Source organism: Elephantulus edwardii, unplaced genomic scaffold, assembly GCF_000299155.1.
Source record: "Elephantulus edwardii isolate Elephantulus edwardi_28Jun2011 unplaced genomic scaffold, EleEdw1.0 scaffold00341, whole genome shotgun sequence".
Lineage (NCBI taxonomy): Eukaryota > Metazoa > Chordata > Mammalia > Macroscelidea > Macroscelididae > Elephantulus > Elephantulus edwardii.
This window is the reverse complement of record NW_006400091.1, coordinates 1664729-1671391: the sequence shown is the minus strand read 5'-3', so window position 1 is coordinate 1671391 and position 6663 is coordinate 1664729. Positions and strand designations below refer to the sequence as shown.

The window sequence follows — 6663 nt, the reverse complement described above, 5'->3', positions numbered from 1 at the left end:
TCTTTGTTTCTTCCAAAATCCCTCATCAGTCCTGTTCTATAACAGGGGCATTATGCAGTATTTGTCTTTTTGTAACTAAGATATTTCATTCAGTATAATGTCCTCCAGGGTCATCCATTTTGTGTAATATTTCATAAGTTCATTGTTTTTCAGTGCTGCATAATATTCCATTGTGTGACTATACCACATCTTCTCTACTCATTTCTTTGTTGTTGGGCACTTGGGTTGTTTCCAACTCTTTGTTATTGTGAAGAAAGCCAAAATAAACATACGAGTGCATATATCTAGTTGGGTGGCGGTTCTGGTTTATTTAGGTACATTCCCAGTAGTGAAATTTCTGGGTCAAATGGTATTTCTATTTGCAACTTTTTGAGAAAGCGTCATACTGTCTTTCACAGTGGTTGCACCATTTTACACTCCTACCAACAGGGAATAAGGGTTTCAGTCTCTCCACTACCTTGCCAACATTTGTTGTTTGCACCTCTGTTAAATTTTGTTAGTCTTACTTGGGTAAAATGTTATCTCATAGTTGTTTTGATTTGTTCTCTCTTAGAGCTAGGGATTTTGAACATTTCATCATGTAGTTATTTGTTTGCTATCTGAATGTTCATATCCTGTGATCATTTTGCAATTGGGTTGTTTACCTTTATCTTGTTGTGGTGCTTGAGTGTTCTATAAATTCTAGATATAAGTCCCTTATGAGGCATGTCATTATCAAATATTTTCCCCCAGTCTGTGGCTTCCCTTTTTACTCTGTTGGAGAAGTTTTTGGATGTGCATAGGGATTTGATTCTTAGAAGATCTCCTTCATCTGTTTTATCCTCTCCTGGTTATAGGTTTTTCAGAATGCTTGGAAGACTGTTCATGTTGTGGATTAGTGCTTCTAGAGTTCTTCCAAGCTTTTTACTAAAGAAATTTATAGTCCTTGGTTTTAGTCTTAGGTCTTGGATCCACTTTGAGTTGGTTTTTCTGTATGGTGTGAGTTGTAGGTTTTCTTTGAGTTTCCGCAGATAATTTTTCAATTTTACCAACACTATTTGTTAAAAAGGCTGTCATTTCCCCACTTAACTGATTTTATCTCCTTGTCAAAAATGAGTTGACCATAGGTAGATGGGCTTAATTCTGGGTTCTCAGTTCTAGTCCCGTTGATCTATATGTCTGTCATTGTACCAGTACCACGCTGTCTTGACCATCACAACAGTGTAGTAGGACTTGAAATCGGGTAGTGAGATGCCTTCTACCTTGTTGGTCTTTTTAAGGAGTGCTTTGCTTACTCGGGGTCTCTTTCCATTCCAAATGAAATTGGGGATTGTCTTTTCCATATCTTTGAAGAATGAATTGGTATTTGTATTGGGATTGTGTTGAATATGTAGATTGCCCTTGATAAGATTGTCATTTTCACAATATTGAGTCTTCCTGTCCATGAGCAAGGGATATTCTTCCACTTCCCAAGGTCTCTTTTTGTTTCTTCAAGTAATGTTTTGTAATTTTCTTTAAATACATCTCTTGTGTTTCTAGTTAGATTTACTCCCAAACATTTTATCTTGTAATTCATTATTGCTATGGGCATTGTTTTTCTTAACCCCATTTCTGCATTGTCTTTGTCACTATAGAGAAAGCCAATTGACTTTTGTATGCTGATCTTGTATCCTACCACTTTGCTGAATTGGTCAACTATGTCTAGTAGTTTTCTTGCTGAATTTTTAGGGCTTTCTTAGTATACTATCATATCATCTGCATAGAGAGATAATTTTACCTCCTCTTTGCTAACTTGGATATCTCTTATTTCTTTCTCTTGTCTTATTGCTACCACTAAGACTTCTAATACAATATTGAATAGGAGAGGTGATAGTGGGCTTCCTTGTCTAGTTCCTGTCTTCAAGGAGAATGTCTTTAACTTCTCTCCATTGAGAACAATGTAGGCTATCAGGTTTGTGTACATACTTTTTACTATGTTGAGGAAAGACCCCTCTAATCCTACTTTTTTGAGTGTTTTAATCAGTGAAGGGATTTTTTCAAGGGACTTTTCTACATCAATTGATAGGATCATGTGGTTCTTGTTCTTTGCTTTGTTAATGTGATGAATTACATTGATTGTTTTTCTTATGTTGAACCATCCTTGCATACCTGTTATGAATCCCACATTGTCATGGTGAATTTTTTTTTTGATGTATCATTGGATTCTGTGTCTAAATCTGAGAAGTACGAGAATTCAGAAAACTTGATTGTGCTTATGTGAAACCCATACTTGGACCAGAAGGTTGTCATCAGAACAGAGCAAGGAAACACTGCATCTTGCAAAATCAGGAAGGATGTATGCCAGAGATGTTTCATATCTCCATAACTTTTCAATCTATATTCAGAACAGATCATCCAAGAGGCTTGGCTCTATGAGGAGGAATGTGGCATCAGGGTTAGAGGAAGACTCATAAACATTCTGTGCTATCAGACGACACAACCTTGCTTGCTAAAACTGAGGAGGACCTGAAGCACATGCTGCAGAAGGTCAAGGACTGCAGCCTTCAAAATGGATTGAAGCTCAACATCAAGAAAAGAAAGATTCTCACCACTGGACCAATTGACAGCATCATGATAGGTGGTAAAGAGATTGAGATTGTTAACAGCTTCATTTTGCTTGGCTTCCCAATTAACACTCTAGGAACCAGTAGCTAGGAAAACAAAAGACAAATTGAATTGGAAAAGTGTGCTGTCAAAGACCTCTCCAAAGTACTGAAGAGCAATTATGTCAGTCTGAAGACTAAGGTGTGTCTGATCCAGGCCATAGTCTTTGTAGTTACTTACTGTATGTCAGAAATCTGGACAATGACTAAGGATAATAGAAGGAGAATTGATACCTTTGAGTTGTAGTGCCAGAGAAGATTATTTAATATACCATTGACAAACAGGTTCGTCCTGGAGAGGGTGAAATCAGGCTGCTCCTTGGAGGCAAGGATTCTAAAACTTCATCTGACATACTTTGGGAATGTTGCAAGTAGTACCCAGTCCTTGGAGAGGGACTTCATGTTTGGAAGGATGAAGGGACAGCACAGGAAAGGAAGACCTTCGATGAGATGTATTGATTTAGTGACTAGGGTGATTGAGGTAGGTGTGTAAGGGACAATAAGGCTGGTGAAGGATATAGTGCAGGGTTCAGAGCTGTTGTTCAAGCGACTTGACAGAATATAACAAAAACAATAACATCCATGAACAAGGCACAGTTTTTCCATTTATTTAGGTTTTCTGTTTTGTCTTGCAGAAATGTTCTGTACTTTTCTTTGTATAAGACTTGTGTCCCTAGTTAGGTTCACTCCAAAGTATCTCAATTTGTACTTGAAATGGTTGAGTCCCCACCTCTTACCTCATGCAAGAGATACTGCCTGCTGCAGAAGAAACTGGCAGCAGCTTGAGGAGTTCAGAATCACAGAATCCCAGAAAGACTGAGATATAAGCCATTGCATCAAGGGTTAGATAGGGGAGATAGGTGTTGAATGGAGTAGGTGGAAGTAGAAAGGAATGCTGCAGAGCAGGGAAAGAGGTAGGTCAAGACAAACATGCCAAGGGTGGGTACAACTCCAAATCTATTGGTTATTTATACAATTGGGAAATATTTTTAATCTGCTCTTTTCCATAAAATGCTTATCTGTCAGACAATGTTCTAAATCTGAGCATTCAAATTAAGACAGAGTAAGAAGTAGTATTGGCCATCCACTTCTGAAATAGCAGGCCTTCGAAAACCCTATGTGCAATAGAGCACACTTAGACTAGCAGATATGGCAAATGAGGCTAAGCCCTCAAGCACAGAAACACATAAGAGGAGGAACAGCTGTAAGCAGACACTAGTGATTGGAACATGGAATGTGAGAACCATGCATGTAGGAAAATTGGATATTACCAAGAAAGAAATACAACCTATAAATATTGATATACTAAATACTGGAGAAATGAGATGGACTGGCATGGGACATTTTGAGTCAGATAATCATATGATCTGCTATGCTGGAGATGAAAATGTGAGGAAAAATGGGGTTGTTTTCATAGTTTAAAAAAGTCATTTCTAGATCCATCTTGAAATACAGTGTTATGAGTAACAGGATAATATTCATACGCATGCAAAGAAGTCCAATGAATACCACCATCATTCAAATATATCCATCAACAACCAGAGCCAAAGGGGAGAAAATCGAATACTTCTACCAACTTTTGCAGTTAGAGATGCATTGAATATGCAATCAAAATGCATTAATAATAATTGGTGACTGGAAGGCAAAAGTTGGGAACAGAGAAGGATCAGTGGTTGGAAAACATGGACTTTGTAACAGAAATGAAGCTGGACATAGAATGATTTCATTTTGCACAATCAATGACTTATTCATTGCAAATATATCTTATAAGAAACATAAATGAAGGCTATACAAATGGATTTCACCTGATGGTATGCATAGGACTCAGACAGATTACATCTGTGGAAAGAATCTCTGGAGAAGCTCAATGTCAGCTGTGAATACTAGGCCAGGTGCTGATTGTGGAACAGACAACCAACTACTCATATGCAAGTTCAAGCTGACGTTGAGAAAAATGAAATCGAGTTCATAGGAACCAAAATTTGACCTTGAGTTTATCCCATCTGAATTTTAAAACCATTTCAGGGACAGGTTTGTTTAAGGCCTTGAACGCTAAAGAACGACGACCAGATAAGCTGTGGGAGGATATCAAGGATATCATCCAGGAAGAATTCAAAAGTTTATTGCAAAAACAGAGGAGGAAGAAAAGAACAATATAGATGTCAGAAGAAACTCTGAAATAGCCCTAGAGTGCAGAGAGGCCAAAGTAAAGGGGGAAAGTCAAGATATTAAGTAGTTGAACATAAGATTTCAAAGGGCAGCATTGGAAGACAAAGTAAAATATTATAATGAAATGTGCAAAGAGTTGGAATCAGAAAATCAAAGGGGTCAAACTAGCTCATCATTTCTTAAGCTAAAGGAACTGAAGAACAAAGTCAAGCCTCATGTTGCAATACTTAAGGATGATTTGTGAAGAATATTAAATGATCCAGAAAGCATTAAAAGAAGATGGAAAGAGTATACAGAGTCATTGTACCAAAAAGAATAGGACACAGAAGAATCTTATGAAACAACGTATGTGGAAAGAGCCTGTGCTGATGGAAGAAGGTCAAGTTGCTTTGAAAGAATTGACAAAAAACAAGGTCCCAATTATTGATGGCATACCAATTGACAGATTTCAACCAACAGACACTGCCCTGGATGTGCTCACCAAGTTGTGCCAAGAAATCTGGAGGACAACCACCTGACCAACTGACTGGAAGAGATATATATTTGTTCCCATTCCAAAGAAAGATGACCTGGGTTCACTGCTTTTCATTGATCCAGATTGCCATCTTTTCTCATGCAGCTTCAGTCACATCCCTGAGACACCGTGGTGAAGGTCAGAGTAAACGGATTTGACCACATTGGGCGCTTGGTCACCAGGGCTGCTTTTAACTCTAACAAATTGGATGTTGTTGCCATCAATGACCCCTTCATTGACCTCAACTACATGGTCTATATGTTCCAATATGATTCCACCCTTGGCAAGTTCAACAGCACTGTCAAGGCTGAGAATGGGAAGCTTATCATCAGTGGGAAAGCCATGGCTATTTTCCAGGAGTGAGATACTGCCAACATCAAGTGGGGTGATGCTGGTGCTGAGTATGTTGGTGCTGAGTATGTCGTGGAGTCCACTGGTGTCTTCACAATCTTGGAGAAGGCTGGGGCTCACTTGAAGAGTGGTGCCAAATGGGTAATCATCCCTGCTCCCTCTGCCAATGTTTGTGAAGGATGTGAACCGTGAAAATTATGACAACTCAAGATTGTCAGCAATGTCTCCTGCACCACCAACTACTTAACACCCCTGACCTAGGTCATCCATGACAACTTCAGCATTGTAGAAGGACTCATGTCCACAGTCTATGCCATCACTGCCACCCCGAAGACTGTAGATGGCCCCTCGGGAAAACTGTGGCATGATGGCCATGGTGCTGCCCAGAACATCATCCTTGCATCTACTGGTGTTGCCAAAGCCTAGGACAAGGTCATCCCTGAACTGAATGGAAAACTTACTGGCATAGCTTTCCATGTCTCCACCCCCAGTGTGTCAGTTGTAGACCTGACCTGTCTGGAGAAAGCTGCCAAATATGATGTCATAAAGAATGTAGTAAAGCAGGCATCAGAACGGGCCCTCAAGGGTATCCTGGGATACACTGAAGACCAGGTTGTCTCCTGTGACTTTAATAGTGACACCTACTCTTCCACCTTTGATGTTGGGGCTGGCATTGCCCTGAATGACCACTTTGTCAAATTCATTTCCTGGTTTGACAATGAATTTGGCTATAACAACTGGATGGTCACCCTGATGATTCACATGGCCTCCAAAGAATAAAAGCCCCTTGGAACACCAGCCCCAATAATAGCACTAGAAGAGAGAGAGACCTTCGGCTTCTGGAGAGTCCTTGCCACCAACTCGATCCTCCCACATGCTGAGAATCTCACATCCTTGACACAATTTCCATCCAGTCCCCCTAAGAAAGGAGAGGGGCTTGGAGAACCCATCTTGTCATGTACATCAATAAAGTACATTATACTCAGCCAAAAGAAAAAAAAAGTGACC

General features: G+C 39.6%; 1 pseudogene; it reads left to right on the top strand.

Annotated features, from left to right (window-relative positions):
• Positions 1-5439: 5439 nt before the first annotated feature.
• Positions 5440-6435, top strand: LOC102875109 (annotated as a pseudogene).
• Positions 6436-6663: the final 228 nt, after the last annotated feature.